Source organism: Neopelma chrysocephalum, unplaced genomic scaffold (genome assembly GCF_003984885.1).
Source record: "Neopelma chrysocephalum unplaced genomic scaffold, ASM398488v2 Primary Assembly neopelma1_86, whole genome shotgun sequence".
Taxonomy (NCBI): domain Eukaryota; kingdom Metazoa; phylum Chordata; class Aves; order Passeriformes; family Pipridae; genus Neopelma; species Neopelma chrysocephalum.
In genome coordinates this window covers 5,699,951-5,716,280 of record NW_020897748.1, presented here as the reverse complement: position 1 = coordinate 5,716,280, position 16,330 = coordinate 5,699,951, and the positions used below count along the sequence as shown (strand labels likewise).

General features: G+C 38.6%; 1 long non-coding RNA gene across 1 annotated transcript in view; it reads left to right on the top strand.

Moving 5' to 3' along the window:
- LOC113971910 overlaps positions 1-16,330 on the top strand; it is a 59,195-nt gene that overhangs the window by 4,527 nt on the left and 38,338 nt on the right. Inside the window, exon 2 of the long non-coding RNA XR_003535702.1 lies at positions 8,494-8,566. This is a non-coding gene — a long non-coding RNA (uncharacterized LOC113971910). The remainder of the gene's footprint in view (positions 1-8,493; positions 8,567-16,330) is intronic.

Sequence of the window (16,330 nt, the reverse complement as noted above, 5' to 3'; positions counted from 1 at the left end):
GAAGAAAAAAAAAAAGAGCACAGACCTTTTAAAATCCTTAAACTGAAAAGATTGGTTTTGTGCAGATTGCTGCCTGCTGTTTAGGTCCTTGTTGTTCAAAACTTCTGAAAGGTCTGATGCAATCAAAGAGACTTACTGGGTCAAATTGATTCCAGACTAGTCCCTGGAATCATACTGAGGTGAATCTGACATACTGGGCCTTCAGCTAAGCTGAAGAGTGGCCAGGAGAAAGAAGTTGATGTTATGCTCTGAATTTTGTCCTCTCTTAGGAAATGATTGAATTGGCTTGTGCAGATGCTGTCTCCCACTGACTGCTTGGGGCTTATATTGGTGCAAATGTAAAAGTCACTGATTGCTGAGGGCTGGAAAAGTGCAGAGAGACCATTTTTTCTGATGATATCTTTTTTTTTTTTTTAATATGTACTATCTCAATATGTCCTTAGGAAGAGAGGACAGAAAGCTGAAAGGCTGTCCTAGGTGGAAGCCATCATGTTCTCTCATCCTCAAGCTACTGCAAGCTTTCTCAGCAGTGCTGATAAAACTGGATTTTGCCACAGCAGTGATGAGGACAAAAAAACTTCCTAGGGCACGATGTTAATTTGCTGCTTCTGTTTTCTCTGGGAACCAAAGAGAACCTTAATTGAGGTTGGCCAGAGCTTTTCTCAGCGCTCTTCTCTGAACGATGAACTCTCCAAAGCTCAGGCAATGATAGAGGTCAGCAGAGCCGGGGAATACCAAAGCTCTCATTTCCAAGTGCTACCCATTGCCAACCAGAAGGGAAATGATTGCAGGGAAGCACTCTTCCTTTTGACATGACAACAGCATGTTGCAGTCCTTTCTGCCTTCCCATCTCTTGCCCCAGAAGATGTCACACAGTGACTGCCTCTCACCAAGGTCTTCTGCTGTCTCCAGCAAATGTAGAACAGTTCAACTCCTTGCTCCCAGTCACATGATATTGCTCTAATCCCATTCCTGGGGTTATTATACTGGATTATTATACTGGTCACACTCCAGTATAATATAATTTTGAGTGACACCACACTTATTTCCTAGTAGTGGTACAATGCATCAACATGAGCAAATTGAGGCCAAATGGAGATTCTTGGCCATAATTTTAACCACTAGCAAGCATTTCTATGAATGAAATTATTCTGTGTAAAGATACCAGATTAGGAGACAACTTCTTGAAAGACTGCTTGGCAGCAAAACTAGCAGTGTGTGCAAGATTCCTCGTATAACACTAGTTTGTGATGTTGAGAGACAGCCTCAGATCAGAGGACAGTTTAAGCTGGAGGCTAATTTAGTCTTGGACTTCACTGCCGATCCTTCCATCAAGGGTGCCAGTTTAGAGGGTGGATTTTCAGTTTCATTTTTCTGGCCTCATCCATGAGGGGCATGAGGACCAGAGCGACATTCAGTTACTTCCAGCCTTCCCTCAAATTAATATTTTCAAGGTTATGACATGTGAGCACCTACCACCTGTTGTCTGGGCTACACAGTTCTATTGCAAAGGAATATATTCCTGAGAAGAGTAGGTAAGTGTCCAGAGGGACAATCCGAGCCCTTGCTGTGAGGAGTAAACATACTTTTGAATGTTTGTAGACACACTTGCTCATTTTCAAATGAGTGTGACATCGTGGTGCTTGCCAAGGGAAGCAGAAGGTTTTCAGGACAGTATACAAAGCAAAAAAATACTTGTCTGGGGGCCTTTTAATGAACCTGGCATAGTCCTCAAAGCTGCTTATAACTGTGACATTTCGATCTCCATGAGGGCATAACAAACATTGGAAAAATGTTTCTGGAAAAAAACTGTCAGCTTGTAAGGCTGTGTACCAAGGAGATCACACTTCCAAATCAATGATAATTATGTGTAACTTAGAATAAAAATGGTGTTACCAGGCACTGCGTGGCTTTACTGCACCTGCATTCTCTGGCACTGAGGGTGTCAGTCCCTGTAAAGTTGGGCAGAAGGAGGCACACGGTGATAAAGCAGATCAGGGCAGAGGAAATATCACAAGGTAAAAATGTTTCCATTTAAAAGATAGAAAAAAATAATTAGTAGTAAATATAAAATAATTGGCCTGCCAGGAAGGACGTAGGCTGTGAGAACATGAGTAGGAAGGAGAAAGTGTCCAGCAGGGAGGACTGGGGGCTATTGTGGAAAAATCCTTCCTACTTGCTGCCTGTTGCACAGCTGTGGTGAGAGACAAACACCATGTAAAACCATCCTAGCTGAGGGAGCTGAAACTAAAGCAGCAACAGTGTTCCATCACCCCTGCCAAGGCTGGAAAATATTTTTCAGGGATGATTCTCCAGAAAACTTGTGAGCTGGGAATAACTAGCCCATAAGACACAGGGTCATGGCGCGAGTATGCATGTGGGGGTGAAAACTGCTTTTTGTGAACTCCACGCTAATATCCCTCTCCTCGGCAGGGCTGATTCAGATTTTTCTTCCTCAGGCCCCAGAATGATGCATCTCAGAGGGAGATAGAAGTGGCTGCTGGTAAGGTTGGTGTTCTCACACATCAGGTTCTAGATTAACTCCTTTGTTTTCCTGCATGGCATTTGCCTGCCTTCCTCTTCTCAATACAAGAATCCCATTCAGTGAAAATATATGTTAGGTAGAATTACACCTGTGTAACATAAATGCTATTTGCATGTGTGATTTTACAGTTTTAAGTCTTTTCTTTTAAGTCTTTTAGAGTTAAAAAGACTTAGAAGAATAGCAAGATGAACAATATCTTTTGCAGCTGAAAGCTTCTTTATAAAACCTGTCTGTAGAAACTCAGTTGCTAAAAAGAGATCTTCGTGTCTAGAAGTCAGTAATAAGGTTTTCATTTGGACTTGAAATAAACAGGGTTTTTTTCCACTGTAGTGAATAATAGTGCAGTTTTCAAAAGGAGGAATGATTAAGCACAAAGTGAAAATTAAAAGCATTAATTTCAGCAGGGTCAGGATTTCTTACAAAAGGTAAAAATCCAGTCCATCTCGTTGCAAGTATCTGTTTTCTTGCTGGAGGATGGGAAATGGTAGCTCTCCTTCCTGCTCCAAGCTGCATCTCCCAGCAGAGGGCATTGCAGGGTGACATTACTGTTTTCAGGGATCTGGCAGAAAATAAATTGAACTTCAAGGCGTTGTTTGGCTGGTCTAAAATTTACTTTCATGACCTCCACTGAGAGAGTAGACTATCAGTCGTTTAAAACCAGAAGATGCTGCTAGAAAACTCTGTAGCTGGAAGATAAAAGGAATTTTTCCTTGCACTCTAAAAAACCCTAATGCCTGAAAGAGAAAACAAATGCCAGAAAGCATTTGTTCTTCAGTGTCTCTATCATGTTTTATTTCCCTGTTTTAAATGACACTGTAGACTGAATCACAAAGGCTTGTTTCAGGCTGATATCCTCTTGAACTTCTGTGAAAAATAATAAAATGTTTCCTATAAAAATGAAATGCAAAATTAAAAATGATGTGAGCAATAAGGAGAAGAGGGAAACATCATCAATATTTGCAGTAGATGTGAATAAAACGCAAAATTTCAAAAAGTGTATATAAGAGAGGGTATTTTTCAAAAGATTGGGGTGTGCTGTGTATCAAACCAAGAAGCCACGGGGTACCTGGGTACCTGTGGTCAGTGCATAGCCTTCAATGCAGCTTTCTGTCTTTGCTGCCATCTCTGCCCCGAGCCCTGCAGTCCCCCACATTACACATCAGGAGCACATTCAGGGGACAGACGGGGGGGTGCCTGTCATGCAGACAGGTCTTCTGATGCTGTCCCCACATCGTGGCTGGTCCTGTCCCGTAACAGCAGTGCCAATCCACTTTCTAGAGGCAGAGGATTTAATGTATGTGATCAGGCTGATTCCATAACACAGGCATCCTGTTAGGTCTCTGTCTGCAGGCAGCATTTAGCTTACTGTGTGGCCACACAGCAAACTGAGTGGGCACATGCCTTGACAGAGGACAGTGAGGGATTGAGGGGAGGAGAAGCTGATAGGTGTGTGGGAACAACAGTATGTTCTCTTGCTTCACATTGGTGCTTTGGCAGGTCAGAAGGGGATTCAGAGTGTTTGGAAGTCAGTACTATCATTATAGTTTTACAGGTGGATAAACTTAAGCACCCAGGTGGCTATATCCTGCCTGGGCTCATCAAGTGAAATCAGGACAAAAGTACTAAGAGCACTCCCATCTTTCCTGTTGATAAAGTCTCAGCTTAGGACGTTGTACTCTCACTGAGCTGCACCATATTTATGTGCTGCAGTGAGAAACATTTGCAAAGTTAAAGTGCAGGTGGGCAGGATTTAAAAAGCAAATTCTCCCACCTTGATTCTTGATAGCGTTCTCACTCAGGTTAGTTTACAGTGTTAAAACCAAAGGGACTTGAAGAGAGCAAAGGTCCTGAACTTGAATTTCAATGAATGATGTTGAGGGAGTGGTTGGGGTATTTTATAAATACCCTAAAAATGCCTAATAAGCATTCAGTTCTGGAGGACTTGAAAGGACTGTAACCTTTCCTACAGTTTAACAACACGTTTCTCCATAAAACTAACTTAAGAGAAATTCCCTGCATTCCCACACTGAACACTTAGCAGTCTTTTCAAACTTATGGTATAGCAGTAAATATAGCTTATAACCATAAAATTAAGGTTATGTGGACTTGTAACTTTTTATTTTATGCTAGCTCTGTGGGCTCTAGCAATTTCTACAGAGGTTACTGTCCTGAAGTCTGTAACGAATTACATGAGTAAAGTAAGAAGAAACAAAACTCAAACCAGAAATCAACCCTCACTCTTTAAACAGACACATTGTGTGTTTAAGGGGAGAAGGGCAAACAAAAGGAAGGGGAATCCACCATGAAATTGACAACTTCTCATGCTCTACAATTTCAGTTTCTTCTAAGATAGTTCTATAGAGGGAACTCACTAGCTTACATAGCTGTCGTTGCACTCCCAGCGTGTTAAATGGCTACAGAACAACTCAAGAAAATGCGACAGATCTCATATATAACAAGTAGCATTTGCTTGGAATGCTACCAATGAGATTTTGGCAACCTGTGTCAGGTGAAGCTCAAATGTTGTGCAAAATTTAAATGATTTTTACTGCAATGGGCTAAAAAAAATTGTTTCCATTTAGCTGCATCCTTGTAATTTGTATAATGACAGAGCCCCTGGTTTCTACAGAAAATGGGCTCTATTTTTATTATGTGGTTTTACAGTGCCTAGAAAACCTTTGGTTTCCAGTAATCTAACTGTAAACTAAAATCTAATAAAGATAGTTTGCTTTTTTTTTTCCAGTAGGGACTTTAGATTGACTGTAAAGTCAAGGTACCTCAGATTTTGAGTTCCTGAACAAAAACTCTTTAAAGTCCTCTGCTTTTAAGAAAATATGTGATCAGAATTTTGTGGAGATCAGCCCTCTCTAGGGTAAATTTTTGACCTCCCACTACTTCTTTTGTCTTGAAAACTTTGAAGGCCAAGAGCCACCTAATGAACAGCCTTGTTTATCATGAAAGCTCAGTTTACTGTAAATCTGTGATTACAAGCATTTGGATAGCATGGAAATTGGATGCATCTTTACTGACTCAGGCCCTTAGCTAAAAGAAATACAGCCACAGCAGGAGGGTGCTAAGGAAAGGAGCAATTAATTTAGTTTTCCAATAGCATTGCAACAACATGGGCATCATAATTTAAAAGCCTTTGGAACAATCTACCTAATTTCCTCCTATCCCACTCCCTCAACTTTTTGTCTTGGTCTGGCTTTTGTTCACTTTGTGGAGCCTGCCAGACCAACCCGAGCTTGCCTGAACCCAACCAGTTGGTCCCTGACGTAATCCTGAAAAGTGACCTGTAAGGCCAATCTCAAGAATTGCCAGGCGGAAAAGGAGCCACTTGGTTTTAAAGTGCTGGCTCTGTTTTGCAAAGAGCTGGTAAAGTATGTTTTTCTTTTTATTTTTATAGCTTGTTCCAAAGTCCATGGAGGATACACAGCTGGCTGGCAATACCTCAGCTAATTCCATGGCTGCAGAGTCTTAAAAGTGTTTGGTGGTGATGCTCAGAAGCAATGCACAGGAGTAGTGCACACTATGTAATATGTATGCTGCCTACAGAACTTCTTGCTCTCCATAAATGCACAACATTGGTGAGGTGTTTCATTAATCTGAGATGGAAGGAAAGCAGATGTTTCTCTAGATAGCAAGTTCTAAGTGCTCCTGATCTATGTCAATTCTGCTTTTACCTCACTGCTTCTTGCTCTCTGTGTCTAATGCCACTGAAAGTGAATGACACCTTCCAAACCTGTTTTACATTTTGAAAATTGCTTGTGTCTGGGAGAGAGCACGACGTTATTTTGAAACTCTTTAAATGAATATTCAAGTTCCAAAGGAATTAATATTTTTCTCTTGTTTGGTTGTTTATTGATGACAGTTCTGTTTTCTGTAGAGTATCTATTTTTCTGGGCTTCCATTTTTCTTTTTGATTTCCGTGGCTTTGCAAGTAGTCTGAAAAAGTCTACAGGGCAAAAAGAACACAGATTTACTGAAATTTCATCTAAATCATAACTCAGAAAAGAAGCAGGAAGAAAAATAAACAGTAATTTGGAACTAATCTCATCTCTCTCTCTTCTGATCAAGGGGAATTGCAAACATAATGCATGTCTCTGTAGTAGCAATCCCAATGGTAATTCAATGAAACATGGCAACTAGACATGGCAAGGGCAAGGTCTCCCAAACACTTGCTGGTAGCTAGGATGAGGTAGTATGCATTTTCCTGTTGTTGGGTAAAGTTACCCACCCAGTCTTTACACAATGGCTGCCTGTGAGCACTGACATGAATTATCTTACTGGGAGCATTACGTACCTCATCACCTTCGTTTAACTAAATGTCAGCATTTCTTAATAACATAAACAAATCAGGATGTCTGCAGCTGAGGGTCACACTCCAGTTAGATTTATGTCTCCAAATGGGAAAGATCTTCTAGATGTTCTTAGAGCCCAGCTCTCAGGGCAACATCACTAAATCCTGAAAGGAATGCAGCAGAGCCTTATTTCTTTCACAGGCTGTGATTGTATCTTCTTTTATGACCCCTATTCCCAAAATTTAGAGATTAATGCCCAGCATCATTGGAGACGAATGTGTGAGCAGCTGTCTATGCCTGCCACCCAAGCACCGAGCTGATTATGACTATGAAGACAGGTTATTAATATAGTTTCAAATTTGCTTCTATTATTTATTTTTATGAATGTCCATGCTATATCCATAGACTAGCTGATACTAGCCAATGAAAGCTAAACTGCAAAAGAAAAGTTTACCTATGAATGTAAAATGTTGTTTTATAAAATCAGACATTTTACAATAATTATGATGAAATGTGATTGGTTTCCAGACAAAAAAACTACAGTATCTGCAAAACTGTACCTGCAACAAGGCTGTATTTTCAGTATAGTTGTGATGAAAAATGTGAATAATGGATTATTAAAGGTTTTTTTGATTTGGTTTAGTTTGGTTTGTGTTTTTTTTGTGGGTGTTTTTATTTGTTTGTTTGTTTTGTTTGTTTGTTTGTTTTTAAGCATGAGCTTTCCATTATTTGTTACAATTCCTTTAGGACAACAGTGGAGTCTTGAGTGTTAAATGTGTTCATATGCTCTGGAGTACCTGCATGCAGTTTACATTCAATTTATGGAAAAGAAGTTAAGTGTTTGAGAAGATAAGTGTTTGGATTCTACAGCCACTGGAAATTGGAGGGAGAGAAATTTTTACAGCTAGATGTCACAGTTAAATCTTAATCACAATCACACTGGTATAAATCCAGAGTAACTCTACAGGGAGCTTAGTAGGGTCCTGACCACATTGCTGTTGAATTAAACACAGCTTGTGCCTAGCATAATGCTAGCCACCCTTTGGTGGAAATGTTCTTTCGTGGATGTATGCAGGTCCAGACAAATTCACAGGCAGGATACCAGTTGTCTTTTATAGTACTATTTTCTGGTGCCCTGCTGGAGTTCCTGGAAACCAGAAAGTTTTATACAAAGCTATAGTACACCTCTAGAAAACATAGATCTAAGAGAAAAATGTCACTAATGAAAATATTACAGAAATGTGATACTAAGATTAACAAATGTCATTAGTCAGGTTGACAGCTCTGTCTAAATAGTGCTGTAATGATCCTTGGAAAAAAATTAATCGAGTATTTCTGAAGACATTGCAGGAACTAGTCAATATAACATTTCATAGGTTATGTTTTCTCCTTTGTGTGCATATAGTCAGGGAAGAATATACCACATAGGAAAATTAGCGTGCCTAACACATTTCACATCATGGCTATCCCTGGCATGCTTTCCATAGTTAGTTTAAAATTGTGTTCCATGGACTTACAGTACTTTCTTTGATTTGCTGCCAATATTTACTTAAGCAAATTGAAGAGCTCATACTGTACTAGGGTAGAAAGAGTGATAAATTGCAAAAACGCGGTAAATGTTAAATAAAGCTTCCTTTTTTTCAGCAGAAATCTGAAGAAGTTGCTCTCATGGCTGATAACTTTAACAGATTGAAAGGAAAGCACATGATCACATAACACAGTAATTGAAAGCTTCTGATAGAGGAGACAGGTTCAAATATTTGCTACATCTGAAGGGATTTTGAAGAAGTATTTTTACTGGGTTCATTGAATCACAGTTCATTAGCATTCAAAACAAAAGCTTTGATTCATAGAAAACGTTTACCAAAAATTGTGTTCAAATGTGAGAACCGAGAAGCTAAAATCTCCCTACAAAAAGTGCCTACACCTCCATTGCTGACTTCAGGAATCTGGCCCATTGTAGTTCTTTTAGCCTGTTTTCTTGTTGATGAATTTGTGTTGCTTTTGTTTGTTTCTGCATGTGTAGAAGTAATCATTGCATAAACTGTGTTTTCAGAACTATGAGGCCCATAATACAGACTAGAACTGAATCCTGAACTGCTACATTCTAATTTTGCTGCACCTAAAACTAGGTTTAGATAAAAATTTTGCAGTTTATTGGAATCTCTTTCAATAAAAAATGAGATGCACGATCAGTTATTATAGGCTGGATGTATTATTTTATGAAGAATAAAAATCAAAATAATTTTAAACAGATTTATCGAGATGTATTCTGTCTGTGCATTTATACTTACAGAAACATACTGTGTATTTCTGCAGTTCAACTGGATAATCTGAACATATGTATGCTACTTAAATCACATTGAAGTCAGGTGAATATTGTACAAAAATATTTAGAAATGCTCATTTCAACAAAAGAAGGATCTTAGCGAGGTACAGAACTAATGAAGTCTGGTATTCCATTGCCTTGTTACTTCTAGGTGGAATCTTGGGTATTTGACTGAAGGTGTACTTCAGTCAGATGGTATTCTCAGACCTTTTAATGATTTCCATTAGTATGGAGATACCTGATTACTTTTACTGAAAGGCTGTTAATGGAAAATAGACCTCCTCACAGATACTTATTATATATTTGTATAAAATTTTGTAAGAAATATGTATTGTGAACAGACCACAGTAGGAAAAGAGAGCAATATGAAATCTCTTTGATTTTGCTCCTCTCCATAAACCTTCCAGTGGTGTAAGGATCACTTAATATTGTCACCATGTGGGGTAGGTAAAACCAAATACAGCCCTTGAATAGTAAATAGCACATAACAAATAGCAAAAGAAAGAACTGAAGTGAATGATTTGAGAACAATCTAAACAGCTGAAATATGTTCACTGACACAGTTATTTGAACAATTGTGAATAACAACCAGATGAATTAAAGTCAAAGTTTCTCGATAATAATTCAGAAAGAGAACAAAAGGCTTAATCCACTAAATAAAACATTTGCTATGAAAAGCTTGCCCAGCTCTAGTTCATGTACTGTAAAAGGATGTCGGCTTAAGAGATGCTTTATTACCAAACTCAGATAAGGATACAGGGAAATGCTGCCTGAGGACTTCATTAAAGGAGCTATGGACTAGGAGATCTAAGAGTGGTCAATAGGTGAAACAAAGGTATTTTCATAATTTTATGACTGTAGAGCAATAAGAAGAGGATGTAACCAGTGGAACTCGGGGGAGGAGGCATTCAGAGAAAAGTCAACATAAGACAGTGCAAAAAGATAAAACATCTTTTGGCAAGCTTATTTTGACTTTTTAAACTGGGAGGGTGAACTACTATGGACATTCCCTCCCTTCTACCATTATGCAATGACTTCCACTCTATTTTCTCTTGGTAGCCCTCTGTGTCAGTGGACACAGATCAGCTCTGGGTATAAATTGGCTCTGACACATTGTGAGATCTCACCTGATTCAGGTCTGTGAACTTTCTCAAAGCAAACCCCTGCTTTTTCAGAGTTCTGGGCTATTCCTCCTGCTGTAGACAAATATATGTGGCTTTACTGTGATAACTTCTTCAAGGTTATGTTGACCTTAACTAGTGAGTCAAGTGGATAATATCCTTGTGGGGAAGGAGGACTATCTGAGGCTGGATAATGTAAATCCTCTCTCCGGTTCCCTGGGAGACCACAAAGAAGAATGCTCTCACACACAAAAAACCAAGAATGTATGTTTGGAAGGAGTGTTCATCACCAGTGTGTTAATTTCTGATGGAAGACTTGCAGGGTGTTGAAGTCCATGTAGCTTGCATCCAAGTTCAAGTCAATGAATTACAGTGCATTCTCTGCTAAGCAGGACTAAATGCTTTCCAGTTTTTTCACATGCAGCAGTTTTATGGATTTCAAGATACAACTGGGAAGGGATCATTGGTTTGTGCTGAAAATTGAAGTCCTTTGAAAAGCAAGGTTTATTAATTTGTAGTCATATACATATCATACACCTTTGCAAATCTTAGACATCTGCTGTGGAGCAGTCTGTGGACAGTGCTAAAAGTCCCATATGCTTATGTAGGTTACTAATCACACCTATAGGAAGGCAGTTGCTCACTTGTCACAGCTGGCAGAAGTCACTATCAAGAGAGGTACCTCTTTTGTGAATGGGAACCCTCATAATAAGAAGAAGGGTCTCCACTAAACAAGAAATCTTTGAGGATTTATTTTATAAATTTCTCCCCAGTTCTCTTTCACTTTCTTGGTATTTCAGGGGCTCCTGAGTTTCCTTCAGTGCTGGATGGTGAGTTCTGCACACAGGGTTTCATGCACAGCAGGATACCTACAGGACTGTAGTTAGTGGAGAAATTTTTTTTGTTAAAGAGAGATTTATATCTTCATTTTTACTTGATTTTTGTGACTAACTTGAGCACTGACTTCTCCAGTTTCTCTTTATACTGTCCAAATTATCCATGCTTACTTATTGTACTTCTGCAACTTCCATGCTGCTTTCAGCCGTTGAAGGCTGAAAAGGACGTTCATGAGCACAGGTTCATAGTATGTTATGTTCTCTCTGGTTTCAGATTCCAGATTACAATTTCTCCCTGACTCTACATCCAAGACACTCACAGAAACTGCCTTCATGGTTCTGAGGACCAGAAAAATTTGGGAAGGAGACAGGTTGGTCAAATGAAAAAAAAAACCCAAAACCTGCTGAAACCCAAAACAGTCCTCCCAAAAATCCAAAGCAAAGCACAAATTCAATTACACTGTAACTGCTCTGTGACCTTTCACAGGTGGGAGTTGAGGAATTAAGGAAACCTTAGAAAACTGAGGTCATGTCTGCTCAGCCTAGACATTAAAGATCCCATGGTGCTTTACATACTAGGGGAGGATTTACCTTCATGTCCTGACTAAAATGTAGCCTTTTCACCAGAGCAAAGGAGCATCCATACTCTGATTAGAGTCTCTTCTCCATCCTGGAAGTGTCTGCATTTTGATGATGCAGCTTGTGCCTTTGTGTAAACACAAGAGTATACAGAAGGACTTGGGTATTGAAGGGGGCTTTGCACAGAAAGGCAAGATTCCCAGGGTTGTACAGAGTGTGAAATAACTTATGGCAGTGCATTGGGAAGGCATGTTCCCTTGGGAATGGAAGTATTTTAGGATCCTTTTTTAGATAATTTTCATTATTTATTATTAATTTACAGGGATGGCCAGCAGTGCAAGCAACAACATGTAACAGCTGTTGGGCTTCATTGAGCAAACACTCATTTTACACATGGGGACAGTTCTTTTGACTTCATCAGAACTGTTAGCAGTATTGGTGATATTTACCAAAGTTAAATTCTAGTTGGGAAAATAATTTAGGTGAGAAAAATAAATTGCAAGTATACAGTTAAACTTGGAAGAATATTTGCAGAGCGTAGCTTTGATTTATCATTAGTGTTTGCCAAGTTCTGTGCTAATGGGTCAGAATTTTTCTCCTATTTCCTAATTTAAAAAAATCCCAGCACAATTTTATTTCATATTTTAAAGCACTTTGACTCTAGGGATCAAAATAGCTTGGACTTCTGCATTAGGTTATACCAGGGAATAATTTTTGTTGCACTGTAGCATAGACTTTGAATCGTTGCTGTTTTAATATACAAATAAAAACCATTCACTTAATGTGTAATTAATAGTTTGGCATTTCCCTAAGGCTTTACCCAGGACCCTTTCTGTTTCTGTTTTGTATTACTGAACTCCCTTGCTAAATATTTCCAGATCATATAGATTTAGATAAGACATGTTCCAGAACTTATAACATTTTTTATTTTGACTTTTACAGTATTTATTAGTGTAATGAAAATAATACTTTGACAAGTCCCCAAATAAATGGTAATATTCACCCCTGGATAGCTAAGTGAAATGTTCAGTGCCTGCAGTACATGGCTTATTTAACTGCACTTGCATTGGAGACATAAAAAGTATGACAAAAATTTTAGTGCAGATCCGTTAAAAGCTTGTGACCCTCTCCTTTGACCAAGATGCTGGTCCTGTAGTTTGAGAAACACTGGAGGACATTGACAGACTGAGAAATGCTGCTGAAATCCATGGAGCTCTCCTGGGGCTACAAGGAGACTACAGGATTGGGACCTGACCTAGTAATGTGATCCTTATAAGTGCCTTTGTGGCATTCTCCAGGACTACTCTTACCTGCTTCTAGGCATAATAAAAAGGTGTATGAAGAACAATTTGGTGAAATAGCTGAAATGGAATGGCTGGGAAAATGTCAGAAATTCACAGATATCAAAAAATCAATTATGATAAATTGGTATGAATTTCTGCATTATTGGAGATAAAGAATTTTACCCACATTCACCAATAGGTATGATGATATTGAAGCCACTTTTATACCTAATACTATATAAATGAGAACTACTTCTGACAAGCATAGAAAGGCCCATTTCTGTGTAACAAATTGTGTGCTTAAGGCCTGTAAAACCTTAAAGGTAACATTTGTCATCTTTGTTAAGCTTTTAACACACTTTTGAGACTATTTAAAAATGAAGGAGCCTTTGGAATCCAGGCTGGAGCTTGGGTTGTGTGTGCATACAAATAGAAGGGCTTTGTAGAGCACTTTGGCCAAAATGAGCAAATTTTTTCCTTTAGGGGGCAGAACTCAACTTATGGCTTCCTGGCTGTATCTTTTCCTGGTGGATATGAGTCAAGTGGTCCTCACCTCCACACCATTTTGTCACCCACGCAGGCTTATAAGTTGATTTTTAATAAGAGAAACACCAGTTCAAAACTAAGGCTTGATGAGTCTTTGTTAGAGAATATTCAAAAATGGTGTTTCAGCATTTCCCAAAACAAGTATTGCTTTTGCTAAATGAAAAGCTTCAACATAAAAAAGAATTCTTCATTTTTTAATCCCAGCCAAAAAAAATTTTCCCAACTTGATTAAAACTCCGAAGTTAATGCTTTTTCCAAAGTTCAGTTGTTTAGTACATTTATTGCTTGTCTAAAAATTGTCTGAATTGCACCAGGTTTGCTACATGATGCCTTCACCTCAGGAAGGCTGAGGCACAAGGGTGTTTTCCTGACAAAACTACTTGAAATATTTTAAGTAACTTAAAAGTATTTTTCTCCTCTTGGTCCTTCCAGAATAGACCATGTTGAATGTGCATTCAAATTTTCATATCCTTAGAGCATACCTACTTTTTTATTTACACATCCACAGATTTGGTTGTGATTTGTTTAATGTGAAGCTTCATAATTAGAAGAAATCCCTTCCTGCCAATCTTTTCCCAATATATGCTTCAATGTGTCCAGAAAGAGTATGTATCTGACTGCACAAACACATGGAGAAATTTGAGATTAATTTGATATTCATTCTGCGCACACCTTATGGGTTTTTTTTCCCAATATATGGAAGAGTGATCAGTTCCTTGTTTGGTATCACTGGTGCCATCTGGGAATGATCATAGCATCTATGATGGGAAATCCCATGTTTTTAATCTTTCCTATACGGGTGTGAAACTTCATGTGCTGGTCCACACATTACTTCAACCCTTTGCAAATAAATTATTTTTTATAACAGCTCCAGAGAGCTCTGCCTCTTTGCAAAAGCCGTGCACCTTGCAAACTAATTGGATCTGAATGTAATGAATCTGAAAATAAATTAGCTAACTTTCAAGCACTGTTCACTAGTGTGTATGCAGAGCACATAAAATTTTTCATCTCTTTCTTTCCTCTGGTTATTTTTTCACCACAGCTACCATTATGTGATGGATCAGTGGTGACACATGAAATACATTTCTTGATGATTAAGAAGCTACATAGTAGTAGGTCATACTTATATACTTAGGTGTATGAAAAATAGCAATATTTTTAATTGCTAAATGTCTCCTTTGGAACTAAAAGATTAAATCTCTCTGATTTAGTGTGATTAAAATAATAAATGTAAAATTAAAGTATGATTAAAAACTTGATGCATAGCCCACCAGTAGAGTTAATGCATTACCAAGTCTCCTCCCAAAAACAGTTTCAACATTCCTGTTGACATGTAAACTGCTATAGGCATCTCTGTGCAAGTTATGCTTCCCTTGTTTTGTTCTTGTATCTGAATTCCTCTGTGATTTATGGGGGGAATTTGGAAGTCTCCTGTCGGTAAGCACAACAGTAAAATGACTGGCAAGGAGGTAGAAAGGTAAAAGAAGGACAAACTAAGAGCAGGAAGAGGACTGGAAGGGAAAAAATAGCAGGTATTGAATCCCTGTTGAGCAGATAAGGGAAATTACTTTCCAAGCAATCAAGCTACCATTCTATGTTATTTTCCAAAATTCTTATTTTAACTACTGTTGCCTCTAGCCTGTCAAAATGGATGAGATAACTCCCATGACTTCAGTGAGAATATGATGAATTGGACCCTAAGTACAGCTGGAAATCCCACTTGTTGCGTGTTTTGAAGGTTACATTTTCAGTTTACACTGGCCATGTGTGCAAAGTTGAAGTACACTATTTTATATTTAAAAAGTAGAGAAAAATTATCAAAAAGAATCAATGCAATTGATAGTTTTAAATTTTCCAGACCCTTGTCTGAGTTTCTAGGTCATACGTATACTTGTATCTGAACTAGGGCCTATGGTATGCTGCAGCTTCTGCTTCCCTGAAGTATTATGACTTCAGGATAAGCAGGAATTGAATGTGTGGGAAACTTGCCCCAGCTGGGCTAGTGGCAAGTGGGTTCTGCTTGTTTAGTTTATCTATGTAGAAACCTCCAGATGCAGCATGCTGTTGATACAAGAAGGACTTGGAAATTTTTCATAACTTGCCAGAGTTACACTGAAAGAAGGTCTTGATTGTTTGTTTTGGTGAAGAGCAGGAAGATCATAGACAACAAAAACAAATGGCTTCTTATCCGTAAAGCAAGTAGCTCATTCAGCTGAGCTCTTTGAATAGGACAAAGGGAAAGGCAAGATGGAACAACAAGTCCACATTTACTTAGATGTGGTAACAACACAACTTGAGGTAACCATTGTCTAAGGCTAATGGAAGAATATGATCCAGGGTTAATCCAATTGCAGATTGTGGGGTCTAGAGTCCTGTTTTCAACAGCCTTTTCACAAGTGTTGTCCTAAGCCCATTAACTCTTGCTTTGGAGAATGGCTGAGGGTAGGGGAGCATAAAGCCATCTTAGGAGTCAAGAAATCAGAATCCTTTTTATTTTGAATCATAGAATCATTTAGGTTGGAGAGACCTCTAAGGTCATTGAGTCAAACCATTAACCCAGCATTGCTGTGTTCACCACTAAACCATGTGCCCAAGTATTTCTGCCTCTTGCATTTATTCATATTGCAGGTGTATTCAAGGGAATAGCAATACTTTATGGTACACACTACAGATAAGTTGAAAAGGGTCTTTTTAAAGAGGGTGTCCATGCAGCATTCAAACAACAGCCAATTAGACATGCTCTACAGGACTAATCCAGCAGAGAGGTTAAAACACATCTAGAGGCATCCA